We start from the raw sequence: 21,705 nt of genomic DNA, 5'->3' as shown, positions 1-21,705 counted from the left end.
TCCCAAGTCTCCTTCAATAAATGTCCTTGACTCCTTCCCGTTTTAAAGTTTAGGGTGTAGAGCAGGCCTCATGCACCAGAGGGAATGTTGGGAAAATGCTTCCGAGCTAGAGGAGATAAGGTTCCTCTTTTCTGTGCTCTTTCCGGGTTGACCTTCAGCTTTTCTCTTAGATAACACATTTTTTGAAGTGTTCCTTGGGAAAGCAAGATTTAGACAGACTTACTGTTCTGTATGTCCTAAGTGAAGCGAGAGCTCCTTGTACTCCTCATGCTAATGTGGGCTGTGCTGTCCCGTGTGCCTAGTGGGGAGAAGACTGGCGCCTGGGTAGGTGAGTGACGACATATCCTCCTGGCCCTCTTGGAATGACTAGCAAGGATGTTCTTCCCATATATCTGTGAATTTGTAATAACAAGCTCACTTGAGACCGAACACGCCTTTGCTGTGCTGTGCAGAATACGGGGAGCCCCTGGAATGTCGATGGCGCCATTCACTCATTTCTTCTGTTATCCACAGCATGAAGACATTTTCTGTTTAACCTGCCTTGTTTACAGTAGGGTCCAAAGCAGGGGGAACATCATAGATCATTGTAGGGTCAGGCAGACGTTGAGTTCCCTGCTGGGGCCACAAATGTAAATAAGAATAAAATGGGATCTATTTACCTCAAGAAGCAAGCGACAGTCTTTATGGGCTCTAGGACATTTTTTGTTCTTTTAAGCCTTTGTAAGACTCCTGCGGTCATCGAGGATGTGCACAAAAGTATAGGTTACTGTCACTGGGGATGCAGTACAACCTCGTTCTTGCCCCTCCGAGGTTAGGCATGACCTTGTGACTCGCACTGTCCCATGAAACATGAGCAGAGATCAAATCTGTTACTTCCTAGATGAAGCTTTGAGTCACTGCGGGATTTGTTAGATCCCCGTCCACCTAGCTTAATGGAAAGACCTGTTGAGATGGAGTCTGTAGGCTGGTCCCTGAGGGGCCCTGATGCAGAGAACTCCGGGCCTTGGTCGGACCTGACGCGTGAGGCAGAAGTAAGCTTGGTGGTGACAGGAAGGTTTGGGGGTGCAGCACATCTCTGTGACTTCAGGCCGCAGAAGCGAAGGCCTGGCTGGCTGGGCTGAGGGGGGATATTTAGTTGTGATGGTGGCCGTGGCAGAAAGTGTGTGTGCGCAGCCCTTGATGTGCACAGAGCCTGGGTGTCGTCTCGGAGGGCCATCAGCATTTCAGTGTTGTCAGCTTACCAGGGGGTTATATCCCTTCTGATACTGTAAGTATGCCTTTCACCAAATACCTTTCCTTAGTGGAGAATGATTCTAAAGAGGGAGAACTCAAAGTGTACACACACACACATGCTCTCTCTCTCTCTCTCTCTCCCTCCCTCCCTCCCTCCCTCCCTCCCTCCCAGCGATCATATGAGAGATCTGGATGCCAAACTACAAACTACTGGTTGCATGCCAGGAAGAATTTTTTGGGTGGACATAATGCTTAATTTATATTTAGGGAATTTCCACTGTTAAAGCACACAGCTTGTAAAGTCTGAAAAGAGGAGGAGGAGTTGGAGAAGCTGGGAAAAAAAAGGGACCAGGGATGTGGTTGACAATATTCCTTTTAATTTAAAGCCACCTGAAGGCTTCAGTTGAATAATAAAGTAATTCCCATATGGTTTCCGTTCTTTCAACAGTAGAGCCTCAGAGACGCAGTCTACTTTTAGCCTTGGCCTCTGCTTGCTTCTTTGTCTGCTGGCTGGTAGGAAATGTGAGCAAAGCTGCTGCTCCAGGGGGTGGTTCCCAGGCCCCACTTCCCGTGTGGGTAGGTTGGCTCGCTCGGCAGGGGAGCTCCTCCCAGGCGCTCTGCACGCGTGGTGCCCGGGCACAACTGGGCAGCCTCTCCGGAGGCGACCTCGTGCCTCGTGAGCAGGAGCCTCCTTCTGGGTACTTTTCTCAACCCCCTTTTGTTCTCCCCCCCATAAATTCTCTTTACAGTAAACTTTTTTCCCCTAAAGGAAAATCCCAATATTCATATGGGTTTTGTTGTTTTCTCTTGAAGTTGTTGTAACCCTCAGAATCTTTAGAAGGCCAAATATTCAGTAAGTCCTGTAGCTGGAATACAAAGTTATTTTCAATTCACTGTACTTTCATGACTGAAATTCTCTTTTCCTTGTCCTGTGGAAGTTTACTCCCCACCATGTCCATATGAGTTCATGATATACTCAGGAAGTTTATGAATTTTGAGTAACAGCTTCATAGCACAATGCTTATTCTAATCCTGTTGGAATATGTGCAAAGCCCCCGCAAGCCCCCACCCTTTCTCCTGTCCCCCTCTCGTTTCTCCCAATTTTCTTTCTTTTCAGTGTCAGTGTGAAATGACTTCATTTCAAGTATTAATGAGAAGTACGTAGTTTTCTTTTGAGAGAAACTTAGAAGAAGATATATAAGTATATAAATTTGAATCTGAAGTTATTCGTCTGATTTTTCAAATAGGCTGTATTAAACTCACTAAGGCCTGGAAGTCCATATTGACCATGTACTGTGGGTTGTGTGTGTTTTGGTCTGAATTTTTGAGCTTCTACACTAACAGCATTAAAAAGCCATAAGATGCCTTTGAAACATGTGAGGAGAATGTTTCAAGGAACTGTCCAGAAGGAGGTCAGAAGACAGGAATTTTGACTCCACTTCATTGTGACAGTGTCGCCATGTAACCTCTATACCTGATGTTCCATTGAAAAAGCGAGATTCATGCCTCTCACCTTTCCACTCCACATGGAGTCGATTCTTTACTCACGGACAGTCAAAATAAAATGTTTTAAGTGTCCTTTGGAAGAAAAGTTCTACAAAATTATAGGAAGTAGAGGAGGACCATTTATACTGCAGAATGAAAAGAGTTTGAAAAGAAATGGGGTTGCGAGCTCTTCCCACTGACCAGACAGCAGGAAGGGGTGAGACGGCATTGTGAGGAGGGCCCTCTGGCAGGTCAGTGTCGCACCAATCAGTTTCCTCTTAATTCGAAATGAAAAAGTACATGTTGAGTAAGAGGCACTCTAAAGATGAGCTCCTGCCAAAATGGGCCTTCACAATTCTCAGAAGTCACTAGTGGGATATATTACTAGGATGAAAATGATCATATCTGGCCTGTAAATGAAATGCTGGTTTCTGTCTCCTGTACAGTGGGTCCCCAAGTGGCATTTCGTGTTTCTAGAAATGCCTTCTATAAATTAGACTAATACACAGTGCATGATTTTTTTCCTTTTTGAGTTTTAATTGTCAATTCTGAATACAGTGACTTTGAGTCAAAAGTAGAATGGAATGATAGACACGATCCTAACAACAATCCCACTGACATGTCTCAGTGTCCATAATGTTTTCAGTGCAAATTTTTAACGCATATATACCATTTGCAAAAATGTCTTGGTTTCATTATAACTTTACAATCGTATATTTAAAAATCTGCTTCATGAAATGAAGGTACAGGTACCTTACCCTTTCTCTAGCTCTCTGCACCCTTCTATTTTTCTGCCTGTTTAAACACTGCATTTCTTTTCACATTGCTCATGTCAACAGTTCTTTCCTGTAACTACTATGAAGTCTTCCATGTTATATACTCAACTTGATACTAAAAATTGAAACCCAGTGACTGGTGTTTACAAACACTTTCTTTTCCAATTTTGTGACCCTGTGCCTCTCTGAAAGGGGTCAAATGAAAGCTCCTTTAATTTTATCAACTCAGTGACACAGTACGACACTGTTTGCTTCAGACTTGGTCTTGTAACCTTCTTACAGATCTGTTATATTGGTCTGTTATATGTTATATTGCTCTGTTAACCCTCAGGTGTTTGATCTTTGTTTTCTTTCTTGGTGGGAGAAGAAATACAAGCCTTTAAGAAAAGAGAATTTTCTTTCCAGTTTCAGTGTTGTTCTCTCTTAGTTCTTGATGTTCTCCAATTTCATGATGATGTACGGGTCTCAGTGATATGAAGCGGTGCTTGGAGTCATGTGGAAGCTACATCTCCTGTTAGTCCTGGGTCATTTTTCTTTTGTTATTCTGCGATGTTTCCCTCAGGTTTTCTCTGTTCCTTATTATGGAATTCCCGTAGGTCAGATGTTGGAGCCTCTCCCTTGATCCTCTACATCTCTTGTCTTTTCTTCACAATTTTTGTCTTTCTGTCGCTATCATATGTTTACTACATCTGGGGAGATTTTGACTCAATCTGTAAGCTTTATAGCTGGTAGTCAAGATTTCAGTTTCTAAGAGCTCATGCTTTTTCTGTTATCTTTTTTGGCACGTATTTTTAAATACATTAAAACAATGGTATAAAGCACCAGCATTCTGCCAGGAATCCATCTATCATAAAGATCCACATTGTAGAGTCAAAATTCCCTGTGGGCATTTGAAGACACATCTAAAATTACCCTCCAGTTGCATAATCTGACCAGTTAGGGAAAGAATATCAGTCGCTCATTGGCTGTCTGATCTGAGTTTTCCTTTACTGTTAGTGATTCCTGAGTGGGAGCCAGGTACAGGCTGAGAAAGAAAAACACATGTGCTGCCCTCAAGGAGTTCAGGGCCCAGCAGGGTTCAGGAAGGGGCGAAAGCAGGGCCCTTAGGGATAAAAAAGGCCAAACTGTGCTGTAAGGAGTTCTAAGCCAGAGAATGTATATATATGTATTTCTTTTTTAACCAAGATGAACCCTTTTGTACACATGGCTTTTTATTTATTGAGAGATATGGAAAGTCAGATTGTTGGACGAAGACTATTACTTTTGATACATGTGTCTATATTCCTTTAATAGGGCCATCCATCATCGGTACCAAGAGCAAATTTACCGAAATCTAATTAACAGTGGGTGTTGTAATTTTTTAGAAACCTGAGTAACCCTATTATGTGTGAAAGTGTCATTTCATTATTGTAGCTTGAATTATTTACTAGTTTTCCTCCTATCATTCACTCACATTTATGCATAAACTCTAGTGTACCTACGAGCAAAAGGCATCAGTTTCTCCTCCTCCTCTTATGCCTCATTCTCTCTCTCCCTCCTCCACTTCTTTAGCCTTATTCTCCTGTAGTACAGGTATAAAATAGGCCTAGTTCAACTTGTGTCTGAATATTTTCTACAAAAGTAACCTTCTATTCAGTATTATGACATGTGATTATTTCCTGAAGAAGTGGTTGGATGTATACTATGTAGATTATTGTTTAGAGAGAAGGTGGTGTTGGTTTTATTAATTAATAACATTCAGGCCATCTGTTCTTAGATCTTAGGAAATGTAAATGAAGCTTTTGTTGAGTCAGGACTTGAATTGGAAAGCAGGGGGCATTTGTGGAGTCTCTCGAACTTTCTCCTGATCACTGATGTCCGTGACTTGTTTAGAGCTGTCTTGATGTGGAATGGGAGAACCGCGTTGCAGGACTTCTTAGCCCGGCTTCAGAGCAGGACTTAATTGAATCAGCTCATCATGGTGTGACTCCGTTTTGAAAGCTTTCTACAAAAATATACAAAGTCCAACAGTCTCATTCAGAGAGAACAGTAATTGGCCCTACTTATTATATATAAATTTCCATTCCGAAAATGTTTTTTTAATTTGGAAATTTGCCCACCAGTATATTTTAACTCAAGAAGAAGTAAAGAAGAAATAGCGTACAATGTAGTTAGGCATTAAGCTTGTCAGTTTCTTATCAATGAAAAATTTCATTTCTTGGGTGAATAATTTTGAGACTCTATGTGGATATTGTTTGTTGTTTAGGGTAAAGCTGTTTGCATGGAGCTTTTAGGATGAGGACCTAGGCCAGAGCTACAGTAGAGCAGCCACTGTTCTGCTGAGGATTGATCATAACCTGTATGTGATGACACGTTTGTATTATAGTGAAGTTTCACATTTAAGACATAAAAATGGCTTTCACTGTTTAAGTAATAAAATTACTTAAGGTTGTCATTAATCAACAGTTAAACACTTTGCTGATGGTCAGAGCGCAAGGTGAAGGGTATAGTCTTGGCTATAATGCCCTTGGTTCTTGGAGTACCATCAGGACGAAGGCATGTGGTACAGATGGTAAGAAGCTGGAAAAAAATTTGACTCCGTTTGACTTTATAAGTTAAGAAAAATAGAATTATTTGTTCAGGTACACTATAAATATGTGGAAATTTATATCTGTATCTTTGAATTTCTTTAATTAGAGCCATCAACACAAACTTTGTGTAGACTGGGTTCTTTCTGTACTACAAGTCACATCATGTCACAGCACTTGTAGGGGGATGTTGATAAATTGCATGATTGCTTTTTTCCTGAGTGATGGTAATAAATGGCAATGATTTATCACTCTGCTTTTCAAGTGGGCTCCAATAGTGATAAGAAACTAAGCTATTCAACAGAAAAGTGGAGCTCCTAGTTCTCCCAGAAGCATGTGTCTAGATATTAGCAATGGGGAGGGACAACGAGAAGGGAGATCATATAAGGATCATACTGGGAGCATTCCTCACAGTCAGAATTGCATGAAGAGCTCATTTTCATGCCTGGCTCTCTGTCTGCTCTGCCAGCGGCCCTCGTATCTGGATCTTTATCGGGTTACTTCTGTGATGTCTACATTTTCATTTACCTTGGCTGCCATTTAATTAGAAAAAGAGACACATGGTTGAGGCAAGGAATGGGGCTGAGAGTGGCTGAGCCTTGTCAGTATGCGAGGCTGCAATGTCCCCTGGGGCATCTGATGGAGCAAAGTCTTAATTTTACCAAGCCAGATTCTCAGTTCTTGCTTTCCTAATTTTTCCCAACCTTTTATGATTTTTTGAAATTACAGAAGTGATGTAGACTCTGAGGTCCCATTTCGAGAAGCTGGTCACCTTCAGGATGTGTCTAAATCATTTTAAATGCAAAGATGTATCTGATGCCACGGAGGACAGAGGTAAGACGGTGGGAGTCGGGGGTGATCTCTCTCTGGGCTTCTCAGACAGAGAAGGCTTCATCCAGATCTTAATAAATTTCATCCTGGAGTTCTAGAAAATTCCTTTTAGAAAAAATCCCCCTGCTCAACAAAGTGTGAAAACCTCTGGTCTAGGCCGTCACAAATTGTGAAACAGCTTCCTTCCTCCTGCACCCTGGGCTTGGACATTTGCTTTCCACCTGTCCTTAGCAACACATTTCCAAAAAGCATGTTGATATGAATCATAGCTGGAGCTGACTTCTTTCCTCAGACCATCATACAGCCCCTAATATTATAAATGTTTCTGCTGTTCAGCAGGTGTATGGTTGCCTGAGGATGGATAGAAAGGAAGGAATGGCATTCAGTTACTTGTCTATTTCTTTATATCTGTACATGTAGTTTTTTAGTTATTTGATTATATTTCCTACCCACTTAGGGCAGGAATCATATCTTGCTCAAGTTTACCACCTCATATGCAGTTACAACACTAGCCGGCTCCCTACTCACTCCTTATGTTTATGTGGACCAGGCATCATTCTAGAGGAGGATGTATGTTACATAGAAGGTTATAAATAAAAACCTTCAGGGCTGTTGGATGGAAAATTCTGAGACAGTGAGAAACCTGCACACACAGTAAGCTCGTCTGATGGCCTGTGATGCCTCGGGTGAGAGCCCCCCGCCCGTTAGCAACTGTCTGGCTTTCTCACCTTCAAGGCCACCACACCATTGTGCAAATCCCCGGTGCTGTGCACGGGGAGCCTCACAAAGAGTGTCGGCTGCAGAATCTGATAGGAGAGGAATGGTGATGAGAGCTGGGAAATTGTGAATTATCAGAGTTTGTATAACCACATTTGATTCTGCAAGGGCCTCAGGCCGGGGTATCTTTGAGGTCTACACAGAAGCAGTTAGACTTTGCTCTATGTGTTATTTTCAGGCACAACCAGGTGACTGAAATAGTACCTTTGAGTTATAAAGGGGTCATTGCTTCTCCAAGTCTTTGTGGATTTGTAGATAAAATTGTAGTCATTAAATCTGACCTTAAGCCAAGCAATTTCAATTTCTTTAAGGAAAGAGGTTAAGATGTTAAGATGGATGGGGCCACCTGCTTTTTGGAATTTCTTGAAATAGAACATTTTGGATCCTGTAAAAAGAGAAAAGAAGCAGTACTTACAGCCTCATAGTGTGGCAGCAGCAACTGCTGTTAGATTTACCTCCTCTGACTGGGCGCTATTTTAAAGTGACTTTACATAGGACTCCTTTTCACAGCTACCAGGTGAGGCAGGTAATTGCTCTTTCCCTCATTTTACAGTTGGGGAAACTGACCCTAAAAAGGTATCATAACTTGCCCAAGGCCACACAGCTAATAGCTGGTAAAGCTGGGACTTGCACCCACACAGCCTGGCTCGCCAGTCCTGGCTCTTAATATCCATGTGCACCATGAATGGATACCTGGAAAATGTTTTAGAAATCAACTCACATTTAATGCTTTGAGTTTGAATGTAGAATGCAGTCCTCCAGGGAACCCTCATGAAAATGACATACATCAGGGCATTGTTAGTTTAAAACTTAGTAGTTTTTAAATAGAGATTTGTACAGTATTAGGCTTACCCATGTTAGACATCATCTATAGGGGGGAAAAAGCCTTTGAGTGGCTTAAGAAGTCGGTGCTCAGTAAATTAATAAAGGAATAGAATACTGTGTGGCAGAACAGTGGGTCTGATGTAAAGTTCATAGTTAAGAATTGCATCCTGTCCTGAGCCTTGCTTTTAGCTTTTCCGTCATTCTGACCCCTGACGTGGACACGCCCAGCTGGCAGGTGGGAGGCTTGCAGAAACCATCCAAGATGCTCCGTCTCTGTTCCCGCACCTTCTCTCTGGACCAGCTCCTGACTCACTAGCTCTTCCTGACTTGACTCTCTGGGCTCATTTTTTGCAGTTAAGTTTTTCCAGTGTTTGAAACTCAGTTTCCCTAAGTAACTTCCGACTTTGGTCAGCCCTCAGACCCTCAACAATTACTTGCTGTCTGGGTACAAATTTTACCGTGACTCCTGCCCCCGTAAAACCCAGCCTCCTTCTGCCTTCTTGGACTACTTTTTGAAGCCCAATGTGCTGGTTTATGTCTTTTTCAGAATTCCGTTTTCTTAGAGCTCTCTGGAGGGTTATATGGGCTGATGGCTCCCCACCCTCTTGACGTTTTGCCCATTACGTGTTTCTTCCAAGGAATGGAGATGTTACTGTCCTTTTCTGACAACGTGGGAGACATTCTCTTCTTGTTGCTCTCCAGGAAAAATCTCATAATCTAACTAGATGAACGCTTTCTGAAAAATTAGACCAAATGGCATTTGTAAACTCCAAGGAAAGCATTTTTCTTCTGTAAAGTATTCCCAGGCTGGAAGTGTTAGAAACTTTACATATCCTGATACCAGTTAGGTTTATGGAAAAAATGAGGAGTATAAACAGCTGGCTACACTGTCAACCGAACCCTGTCAACCTCATTTTTTCCTTTGCCCTGTGTGCTGAAAAAGTTGCAGCATTTGGAAGTCACATTTATGAGACGAATGAAAAAAATGAATGAGTAAAGTTTATTTGCTAAAAGGAAGTCTGGGTGGCTCTTTATGCCTATTTAGTAAGTTTAAGTGAAAGAAATATTAGGAAACGTGTGTAGGGATTGTGTGCCTGTATCGTCTTTCACATTGTTTTCACACACGACGAAATCAATGCCCTATCAGCTTCCCGGCATGCCCAGTACCACTGGTGTTTGTTTTATTTCAACTCATGATCTCAACCCACTAGGCAATGAAATGCCTCATCTTGAGAAACAAGTATGATCTACCTGTTTTTGGTTGCCAGGGAAGCATAAAAAAACCTACAGATTTGTGGTATTTATTTGTTTTCAGTGTCAGATAAAAAAAAGTCGTATTTTTTTTTGCCATTCATGCTGCACGAATGATTTTCTTCATAAGGTTATTTTATTTACTAGTTAGCATCGACTGTGTAGTGCATTAGAAATAGTCTTCTCATGCCTGTTTTATGACTGAGAACTAGTCGTGATGAAAATATGCGTAGCTGGTGACTTACATAAGGTACTTGTGGGCTCTAAGTAAAGGCACTGCATGATCACGTGTTACAAACACTGAATGGATTGATGTGTTCAGAGGATGGTTAATACTAAATGTGACTAACTTCATTGTCTACTGTGCCCTCTTTTAAGAATCAGATTAGTGACATGTCTGAAATCAGACTTTGATTGAATCTAATACATTTTAGAGACATAACCTCTTTCTTGTTTCGAAAAGAGAGTCACGTGCTCATTTTATGGGTGCTTTATATTACAGCAGTTTTGTAAGCAATATTTTTCTGCGCAGTTTACAATCTACCATGACTTTCTGTGGCATAGTGAAAATTTGAGAGCTAAACATACCTGGATATTTATATATGACATATTAGCTACATGTCCTGCATAAATCACTTATCTCTGCTAATCCTCAATTTTGATGTGTATAAAAATGAGCTGTTATGTCATTTGAAATGTTATAAACAGGATAAATAATACAAATAAAGTATCCTACGTAATATCTGGGGCACAATGAATATTAAAAGGTAGTGTGGCCCAGATGGGTTTCACTGGTGAATTCTCTCAGTTAAGGACACAAAAGCACTAATTTTACTAAAACTGTTGAGTGAAATAGAGGAGACAATAACACATTTTATGTAGCTATCATAATCCTGATGCCAAACAATCAAAAAAAGAAAAAAATTTGTAAAAGCTGAGCCTAAACAAAATAACTACAAAATAGAATGCAGCAGTGAATAAAAGTGATAATATATCACAAACAAGTTATGAATGCAAAGTTATGAATTTGAAACTTTATGTAATTAACTTGTAAAATCACAAAACTAGAGGAAAAGAAATCACATGATAATTTACATAAATGCAGAAAAATCATTTGACAAATGAAACATTCATTTATAATAACTTCACTCTAAGTGGGAATGGTATGGAGATTTTAATCTGATAAAGTGAATCTGTGAAAAATCCACAGCTAACATTATACTTAATGTGGAAATGCTAGATGTTTTAACCCCAAAACTGGTAACTAGGCAAGCATGTCTACTGTCACCTCTTTGAGCTATTGTTTTGGAGGCCCTAGCTAGTACAATAGGAGAAGAAAAAGAAATACAGATTAAAAGGGGAGCAGCAAAACTCCCTGCTTACAGATAACATAGCTGATTGCACAGAATATGCTAAGAATCTACAGAGCAGCTATGAGGAAAAATAAATCAGCAGAGTTGCACATGATAGACTGTCAATATACAAATTTAAATGCATTTTTATATGCTAGTATAAAGAATTAGAAATAAAATGAATTTCTTTTATAATAGAATGTAATGTTGAATCCTCAGTTTTTTCCAAATTGATCTCTAAATGTAACCCCATCCCAAGTACTACCAGGCTTTTTTGTTTGTTCTGTAGCAAGAAAGGTTAATTTTAAAACTTCTGTGGAAGTGAAATAAATGGAAGTTAGAATAATCCAAAACAAACTTGAAAAAGAACAACCAAGTTTGACTTCATGACTTAGTGTAAAACTTCAGAAATCGAGACTTTGTGATACCTTCTTCATAAAAAGAATCAAATAATGCAAGGAACAGAATTGAGCCCAGAAATAGACCCACACTTGTACAGTCGACCACCTTCCAATGTCCAGTGAAGAGAGGGAATTCTTTTTAGAAAAGGATTTAGGTGCCCCGAAAACATCCACCCTCCAGTGCACCATTCACAACGATGCGTTTGATGTGGATTATAGACCTAGAAACAAAAGCTGCTAACATTGTAAAGCTTCCAGAAGAAAAGAGAAGGAAGAATCTCTTTGCAATTTGGGGACAAACAACGATTTCCTAGGCCACAGAGAACAAAAGCCATAAAAACCGATAAATTAGACTTAATCAAAATGGAAGACTTGAGCAAACCAAAAAAAAAAAAAAAAAATTAAAAGATTGACAGAATGCATGAAGGACTGTTATCCAAGAAAAGATTTTTATGAAGCACTTCTACAGCTCAGTGAAAAAGAGGCAAAAATTTGGTCTAGTACTTCACCAAGGAAGACGTACAAATGTGTAAGAACACAGTAGGCAGAAATGCTCACTGTCATTTATCAGGGAAGTGTGAATGAAACCACAATGAGAGACATCCACGGGAACGGCTACATTCACAAAGATGAACAGCAGACGTTGGTGAGGTTGTGGAGCGATGGGAACTCTTTCATCTTTGGTGGGCATGTACAGTTGTGCAACCACTTTGGACAAAAGTCTGGTAATTTCTTCTAAAGCTAAACATCTACATACCATAGGACCTACAGTCTCACTTCTGGGTATTTTCCAAAGAGAAATTAAAACATATGTTCACATTCTTATATAAGAATGGTCATGACAGCTTTACTTAGAAAAGCCCAACGTAGAAATAGCCCCAGTGTTGAACAGGAGGGAAGTAGATAAATTGTGAGGGTCATTATTGGAATACTCTGGCCATAAAAAAGAGCAAACTACTGATTCATGTACTAACTTAGATAATCCTGAAAACCTTTATTCTGCATGAAAAACCTTACACAAAAGAGTACCAACTGTCAGGTTATATTTATATCAAGTTCTTGAACAAGAAAAACGAATTTATGATGAAAATATATGAAAACAGAAGGGATAAGGGGCATGGTTGGTCAGAAAGGTCATGAGGGAAATTTTTGGGGTGAGGGTAATGGATGGAGGTTTGTGTTAACGTGTATACATTTGTCAGAGCTTACTGAGTGGTGCATTTAAAATTTATTTATAGCGGTGTATGTTTATTTTGCTAATAAAACTAAAGACTTTGAAGTCTTCCTCGCACATGCTGAAGTGTTTAGGGGTAAAGTGTATTGACCTTCACAACTATATTAGAAATGGATAAAAAAAATGTAGATTGATTAAAAGAAAGAGGAAAGTATCTGATAAAACACAAGTAGAACCAGGTATTAATTATGAAATCTAGGTGGAGGGAAAGTGGGTTTTCATTGTATGATTCTCTCAACTCTTCTGTATCTATGAATGTTGTCATAAATACTGGGGGAGAAGATCCTTTTTCAATTCCGGCCTTGAAAGGTAGAAATGATTATCTTCGCTTACAGGTGAAGGCAATGAAATCCAGTTCCTTAAAATCCAGTTGTTCAACAGCAGAGCTAATGTTACCAGTGGGGGGCTCTGCTCCTACAGTCTGTGCAGCTGGTCTTCCACCCCTGCACCCATGCTCCCCTTGGCGACCTGAGCACCCAGAGCCCATTGGCTGCTGCAGGAAGTGGGCGTGAGGCCTCAGTTGTGCTTTGAACCCCTGTGGCTACTCTCCATTTTCTCAGTAAACTGACTTTTTTTTTTAACAAAAATTATTCTTGAGGGAAATATGTCAGTAGTCAGCTTACTGAGCACACCTGTACTAAATACCTGTAAAAGACAGAGATGAAACTAGTTACACAATCTCTTTTCTCAAATAATTATATTCCTTCCTAAGTTCATGTACAAAGAATTTTAGATACCCAAATTCCAAGGGTATTAGAACCGTAAGCCCGTGCCTCAGTGTATTTCTTTCTTCCCTTGTTCAAGCAGAAGTCCAGCGGAGTCTTGCGGGAGATGTGCCGACCCTTGTCCACGCGTCCCCTCCGGGCGGGCTCTCTGAGCTGGGGAAGGGATGCGCTGCTGGCTGGGCAAGGACAAGGACCCTGAGCCCAGTCTGACCTCACATGAGCCTGTCGCTTGGCTCTCTCCACATTGTCCTTTGGTTCTACTTTCCATATTTCATGTGAAGATAAAAATAAAGCAAATTTCAAAGTCGAAAGGGAGTTAAAAAGATGATCTAGTCCAATCTCATTTTACTGGTGAGAAAATTGAAGCCTAGTGATTTGTTCAAGGTGCCAGAACTAGGTGGCTGCACAGCCACACCTTAGGACCATCTTTCCCTGACTTCAGTCCTTCCTTTAGTAGCTGTGCAAGTACTCCCGGGAGAAACGTGCCGCGGCAACACAAAGTGGTGTCAGCTATGCTGTTTCTTAAGGTGCACGTAAACATAACGTGCACATTCTCTGATACTCAGAGAATATAAGTCTTCTGGATTATGACAGGTGTGCTAAGATTTTATGTCAAATGTATAATTGTAGAGCCACATGGAGATTACTATATGGAAGTGGTAAAATTCATCATTTTGTTAATACTCTGAATACTGTGCTGGAACTTTTTTGTAGATTATTCTTAACTGTAGTATTCAATATGTCTAATAAATTATGAGATTCAGTATTTCAGTCACAGATGTTCCCCTGAGACTTGCTGAATGGGAGTATGTAAAGCAATACTGTACAGTTTGCATTTTGAAATAACAGGACTTTTGGAACATTCTAACTACTGGCATCTTTTCAAATACATTGTTTTCCTTCTGTCCTGAAAAAGCCAAAAACCATTTTGAGGTAAAGCAGGCTAAATGAAATTTGTTTCAGCCAAATGTGTATTGGCAGCTTTTTAATTTTGGGTAGTTTGTGTTTTGTAGACTTTATGTTAAGAGTGTTAAGTAACTTTTTTAAACATCTTTATTGAGATATAATTGAAGTACAATAAACTGCACATATTTCAATACAATTTGATCAGTTTTGACATGTTTATACAGAGGCAAAACCATCACCAGAATCCAGATAAGGCATATTTTCATCACCCTCAAAACTTTCCTCAGAGCTATTTTGCAATATCCCCCTTCCTGCAACTCCATCCATGAGTAATCATTGGGTTGGGTTTTTCCCCACTGTGAGTTAGTCTCCATCTCCTATAATTTTGTATGAATACAGTCATAAAAATACACATTTTTTTGGCCAGGCTTTTCACTTAGCATGTGTTTGATACTCGTCTATGTTCTTGTGTGTATAAGAATTTTGTTCATTTTAACTTTGCCCTGTAGTATTCCATTACATGGATGGATGTGTCATAATTTGCTTATCTGCTTATCTGTTGGCCATTTAGGTTAATTTCCAATGAGTAACAGAATCAGCACTACCAAGTCTTTGTGTAGATATGTTTTCTTTTCTCATGGGTAAATACTTAGAAGCTGGGGTGGTTGAATTATGTAGTATGTGAATGTTTAATATTTTATGAAGCCGCCAAATGAACTTCCAAAGTCATTACACTGTTTGTACATTCCCACCATCAGTGAATGTTACTCAAAAACCCTTGTCAATACTTGGTACAGTCTTTTTGGTTCTGGCCAATCTAAGGGCTGTGTAGTGTGACCTCATTGTGTACTTAAATTGCTCTCCACTGAGGATTATTGACACTTGTATCTTTTCATGTGCTTTTGGCCATTTGCACATTTTCTTTGATGAAGTGTCTGTCCAAGTTTTTTAGCCACTTTTTCCTAAAGAATGGGCTGTTTCTTACTGACTCGTAAGAGTCCTCTTTATATTTTGACTGCAAGTCCTTTGTCTGACACTGTGTTGAGAAAATTTTCTTCCCTAGTATGGCTTCCCTTCTCATTTTTTTGTTGGTGTCCTTCTGAGAACAAAATTTTAACATTTTTTAAAAATATAACGAATGAATGTTTATTAAACAACAATCATGATGTCATTTTCTTGGGAGGGCAGGGAAAGGAGGTATTTGGGGGATGATGAAGGGGAGCTAAGTACTTATCTTCCATATAGGAAGTCAACAGATGATGCCTACATTTGAAAACCACAAAATTGAAAATGAATTATGAAATAAATGAAAGCATATTATCTAGAAACACCAACTAAGGGCTGCCCTGAGGTTGGGGTATAGGCGAAGAACGACTAGTTTTCTTCCTAAGTTTAAACTATCTGATTTTTTTTTGTTGTTATCATTAACCTACAATTACATGAAGAACATTATGTTTACTAGGCTCTCCCTTTCACCAAGTCCCCCCAACAAACCCCATTACAGTCACTGTCCATCAGTGTAGTAAGATGCTGTAGAATCACTACTTGTCTTCTCTGTGTCGCACAGCCCTCCCCGTGCCACCCACGCACTATACATGCTAATCATAATACCCCTTTTCTTTTTCCCTGCCCTTATCCTTCCCTTCCCTCCCATCTCCCCAGTCCTTTTCCCTTTGGTAACTGTTAGTCCATTCGTGGGTTCTGTGATTCTGCTGCTGTTTTGTTCCTTCAGCTTTTCTTTGTTCTTATACTCCACATATGAGTGAAATCATTTGATATTTGTCTTTCTCTGCCTGGCTTATTTCACTGAGCATAATACCCTCTAGCTCCATCCACGTTGTTGCAAATGGTAGGATTTGTTTTCTTATTATGGCTGAATAATTTTCCATTGTGTATATGTACCACATCTTCTTTATCCATTCATCTACTGATGGACACTTGGGTTGCTTTCATTTCATGGCTATTGCAAATAGTGCTGCGATAAACATAGGGGTGCATCTGTCTTTTTCAAACTGGGCCGCTGCATTCTTAGGGTAAATTCCTAGACGTAGGATTCCTGGGTCAAATGGTATTTCTATTTTGAGCTACTTGAGGAACCTCCATACTGCTTTCCACTATGGTTGGACTAATTTACATTCCGACCAGCAGTGTAGGAGGGTTCCCCTTTATCCACAACCTCACCAACATTTGTTGTTGTTTGTCTTCTCGATGGTAGCAATCCTTACTGGTATGAGGTGATATCATTGTGGTTTTAATTTGCATTTCTCTGATAACTAGTGATGTGGAGCATCTTTTCATGTACCTGTTGGCCATCTGAATTTCTTCTTTGGAGAAGTGTCTGTCCAGCTCCTCTGCCTATTTTTTTTTAATTTTGGTATCATTAATCTACAATTACATGAAGAACATTATGTTTACTAGACTCCCCCCTTCACCAAGTCCCCCCCACATATCCCTTTACAGTCACTGTCCATCAACATAGTAAGATGCTGTAAAATCACTACTTCTCTGTTTTGCACAGCCCTCCCCGTGCCCCCCATGTACTATACATGCTAATCGTAATGCCCTCTTTCTTTTTCCCCACCCTTATCCCTCCCTTCCCACCCATCCTCCCCAGTCCCTTTCCCTTTGGTAACTGTTAGTCCATTCTTGGGTTCTGTGATTGTGCTGCTGTTTTGTTCCTTCAGTTTTCCTTTGTTCTTATACTCCATGTATGAGTGAAATCATTTGGTAATTGTCTTTCTCCGCTGCGCTTATTTCACTGAGCATAATACCCTCTAGCTCCATCCATGTTGTTGCGAATGGTAGGATCTGTTTTTTTCTTAGGGCTGAGTAATATTCCATTGTGTATATGTACCACCTCTTCTTTATCCATTCATCTACTGATGGACACTTAGGTTGCTTCCATATCTTGGCTATTGTAAATAGTGCAGCGATAAACATAGGGGTGCATCTGTCTTTTTCAAACTGGAGTGCTGCATTCTTAGGGTAAATTCCTACAACTGGAATTCCTGGGTCAAATGGTATTTCTATTTTGAGCATTCTGAGGAACCTCCATACTGCTCTCTATAATGGTTGAACTAATTTACATTCCCACCAGCAGTGTAGGAGGGGTCCCCTTTCTCTACAACCTCGCCAACATTTGTTGTTGTTTGTCTTTTTGATGATGGCGATCCTTACTGGTGTGAGGTGATATCTCATTGTGGTTTTAATTTGCATTTCTCTGATGACTAGCGATGTGGAGCATCTTTTCATGTGCCTGTTGGCCATCTGGATTTCTTCTTTAGAGAACTGTCTATTCAGCTCCTCTGCCCATTTTTTAATTGGACTATTTGCTTTTTGTTTGTGGAGGCATGTGAGCTCTTTATCGGATCTGTCATTTATGAATTTATTATCCGATACTGTAGGATACCTTCTTGTTCTATTGATGGTGTCCTTTACTGTACAGAAGCTTTTTAGCTTGATATAGTCCCGCTTGTTCATTTTTACCTTTGTTTCCCTTGCCCGGGGAGATATGTTCATGAAGAAGTCAGTCATGTTTATGTCCATGAGATTTTTGCCTATGTTTTTTTCTAGGAGATTTATGGTTTCATGACTTACATTCATGTCTTTGATCCATTTCGAATTTACTTTTGTGTATGGGGTTAGACAGTGATCCAGTTTCATTCTCTTACATGTAGCTGTCCAGTTCTGCCAGCACCATCTGTTGAAGAGACTGTCACTTCCCGATTGTATGTCCATGGCTCCTTTATCTTATATTAATTGCCCATATATGTTTGGGTTAATGTCTGGAGTCTCTGTTGTGTTCCACTGTTCTGTGGCTCTGTTCTTGTGCCAGTACCAAATTGTCTTGATTACTGTGGCTTTGTAGTAGAGCTTGAAGTTGGGGAGTGAGATTTCCACCCCACTTTATTCTTCCTTCTCTGTATTGCATTGGCTATTCAGGGTCTTTGGTGTTTCCATATGAATTCTTGAGCTATTTGTTCCAGTTCATTGACGAATGCTATTATAATTTGATAGGGATTATATCAAATCTGTATATTGTTTTGGGCAGGATGGCCATTTTGATGATATGAGTTCTTCCTAGCCAAGAGCATGGGATGAGTTTCCATTTGTTAGTGTCCTCTTTAATTTCTCTGAAGAGTTCTTGTAGTTTTCAGGGTATAGGTCTTTCACTTCTTTGGTTAGGTTTATTCCTAGGTATTTTATTCTTTTTGATGCAATTGTGAATGGAATTGTTTTCCTGATTTCTCTTTCTATGGGTTCATTGTTAGTGTATAGGAAAGCCACAGATTTCTTTGTGTTAATTTTGTATCCTGCAACTTTGCTCTATTCCGATATCAGTTCTAGTAGTTTTTGAGTGGATTCTTTAGGGTTTTCTATGTACAATATCATGTCATCCACAAATAGTGACAGTTTAACTTCTTCTTTACCAATCTGGATTCGTTGTATTTCTTTGTTTTGTCTAATTGCTGTGGCTAGGACCTCCAGTACTATGTTGAATAACAGTGGGGAGAGTGGGCATCCCTGTCTTGTTCCCGATCTCAGAGGAAAAGCTTTCAGCTTCTCGCTGTTCAGTATGATGTTGGCTGTGGGCTTATCATATATGACCTTTATTATGTTGAGGTAATTGCCCTGTATACCCATTTTGTTGAGAGTTTTTATCATGAATGGATGTTGAATTTTGTCGAATGCTTTTTCAGCATCTATGGAGATGATCGTGTGGTTTTTTTCCTTCTTTTTGTTTATGTGGTGGATAATGTTGATGGATTTTCGAATGTTGTACCGTGCTTGCATCCCTGGGATGAATCCCACTTGGTCATGGTGTATGATCCTTTTGATGTATTGTTGAATTTGGTTTTCTAATATTTTGTTGAGTATTTTTGCATCTACATTCATCAGGGATATTGGTCTGTAATTTTCTTTTTTGGTGGGGTCTTTGCCAGGTTTTGGTAATAGGGTGATGTTGGCTTCATAGAATGAGTTTGGGAGTATTCCTTCCTCTTCTATTTTTTGGAAAACTTTAAGGAGAATGGGTATTATGTCTTCTCGTTATGTCTGATGAATTCTGAGGTAAATCCATCTGGCCCGGGGGTTTTGTTCTTTGGTAGTTTTTTTATTACTGCTTAAATTTCTTTGCTCGTAATTGGTTAGTTTAAATTTTGTGTTTCTTCCTTGGTCAGTCTTGGAAGGTTGTATTTTTCTAGGAAGTTGTCCATTTCTTCTAGGTTTTCCAGCTTGTTAGCACATAGGTTTTCATAGTATTCTCTAATAATTCTTTGTATTTCTGTGGGGTCCGTCGTGATTTTTCCTTTCTTGTTTCTGATTCTGTTGATGGGTGTTGATTCTCTTTTTCTCTTAATAAGTCTGGCTAGAGGCTTATCTATTTAATTTTCTCAAAGAACCAGCTCTTGGTTTTGTTGATTTTTTCTATTATTTTATTCTTCTCAATTTTATTTATTTCTTTTTTGATCTTTATTATGTCCCTCCTTCTGCTGACCTTAGGCATCATTTGTTCTTTTTCCAATTTTGATAATTGTGACGTTAGACTATTCATTTGGGATTGTTCTTCCTTCTTTAGCTATGCCTGGATTGCTGTATACTTTCCTCTTAAGACTGCTTTTGCTGCATCCCGCAGAAGTTGGGGCTTTGTGTTGTTGTCATTTGTTGTCATTTGTTGTCATATATTGCTTGATCTCGATTTTAATTTGGTCATTGATCCATTGATTATTTAGGAGCATGTTGTTAAGTCTCCATGTGTTTGTGGGCCTTTTTGCTTTCTTGGTACAATTTAGTTCTAATTTTATACCTCTATGGTCTGAAAAGTTGATTGGTAGAATTCAGTCTTTTTGAACTTACTGAGGCTCTTTTTGTGGCCTAGTATGTGGTCTATTCTGGAGAATGTTCCATGTGCACTTTAGAAGAATGTGTATCCTGTTGCTTTTGCATGTAGAGTTCTTTAGATGTCTTTTAGGTCCATCTGTTCTAGTGTGTTGTTCAGTGCCTCTGTGTCCTTACTTATTTTCTGTCGGGTGGATCTGTCCTTTGGAGTGAGTGGTGTGTTGAAGTCTCCCAAAATGAATGTATTGCATTCTGTTTCCTCACTTAATTCTGTTAGTATTTGTTTCACATATGCTAGTTCTCCTGTTTTGGGTGCATATATATTTATAATGGTTATATCTGCTTGATGGACTGAGCCCTTTAACATCATATAATGTCCTTCTTTATCTCTTGTTACTTTCTTTGTTTTGAAGTCTATCTTGTCTGATATTAGTACTGCAACCCCTGCTTTCTTCTCACTGTTGTTTGCCTGAAATATTTTTTTCCATCCCTTGACTTGTAGTCTGTGCATGTCTTTGGGTTTGAGGTGAGTTTCTTGTAAGCAGCATATAGCTGAGTCTTGCTTTTTTATCCATTCTATTACTCTGTGTCTTTTGATTGGTGCATTAAGTCCATTTACATTTAGGGTGACTATTGAGAGATATGTACTTATTGCCATTGCAGGCTTTAGATTCGTGGTTACCAAAGGTTCAAGGTTAGCCTCTTTAGTATCTTACTGCCTAACTTAGCTCGCTTATTGAGCTGTATATACACTGTCTGTAGATTCTTTTCTTCTCTCCCTTCTTATTCCTCCTCCTCCATTCTTCATATGTTGTGTGTTTTGTTCTGTGCTCTTTTTAGGAGTGCTCCCATCTAGAGCAGTCCCTGTAGGATGCCCTGTAGAGGTGGTTTGTGGGAAGCAAATTCCCTCAGCTTTTGCTTGTCTGGGAATTGTTTAATCCCGCCATCATATTTAAATGATAGTCGTGCTGGATACAGTTTCCTTGGTTCAAGGCCCTTCTGTTTCATTGCATTAAATATATCATGCCATTCTCTTCTGGCCTGTAGGGTTTCTGTCGAGATGTCTGATGTTTGCCTGATGGGTTTTCCTTTATAAGTGACCTTTTTCTCTCTAGCTGCCTTTAAAACTCTTTCCTTGTCCTTGATCCTTGCCATTTTAATTATTATGTGTCTTGGTGTTGTCCTCTTTGGATCCTTTCTGTTGGGGGTTCTGTGTATTTCCGTGGTCTGTTCGATTATTTCCTCCCCCAGTTTGGGGAAGTTTTCAGCAATTATTTCTCCAAAGAGACTTTCTATCCCTTTTCCTCTTTCTGCTTTTTCTGGTACCCCTATAATACAAATATTATTCCTTTTGGATTGGTCACACAGTTCTCTTAATATTGTTTCATTCCTTGAGATCCTTTTATCTCTCTCTATGTCAGCTTCTATGTGTTCCTGTTCTCTGGTTTCTGTTCCATCAATGGCCTCTTGCATCTTATCCATTCTGCTTATAAATCCTTCCAGA

General features: G+C 39.7%; 1 protein-coding gene across 15 annotated transcripts in view; it reads left to right on the top strand.

Annotated features, from left to right (window-relative positions):
- LOC108389730 (uncharacterized) overlaps positions 1-21,705 on the top strand; it is a 603,223-nt gene that overhangs the window by 199,545 nt on the left and 381,973 nt on the right. For 4 of the 15 annotated variants that reach the window (XR_012126345.1, XR_012126343.1, XR_012126344.1 and 1 more), the window contains one exon: positions 6,791-6,895. The exons of the other annotated variants lie outside the window; for them this stretch is intronic. The gene's annotated coding sequence lies outside the window, so the exon portion shown is untranslated. The remainder of the gene's footprint in view (positions 1-6,790; positions 6,896-21,705) is intronic. 15 annotated transcript variants of the gene reach the window in all.

Source organism: Manis javanica, chromosome 16 (genome assembly GCF_040802235.1).
Source record: "Manis javanica isolate MJ-LG chromosome 16, MJ_LKY, whole genome shotgun sequence".
NCBI classification, from domain to species: Eukaryota; Metazoa; Chordata; class Mammalia; order Pholidota; family Manidae; genus Manis; species Manis javanica.
The sequence above is the reverse complement of the archived record's forward strand: the minus strand, read 5'-3'. Positions and strand labels throughout refer to the sequence as shown.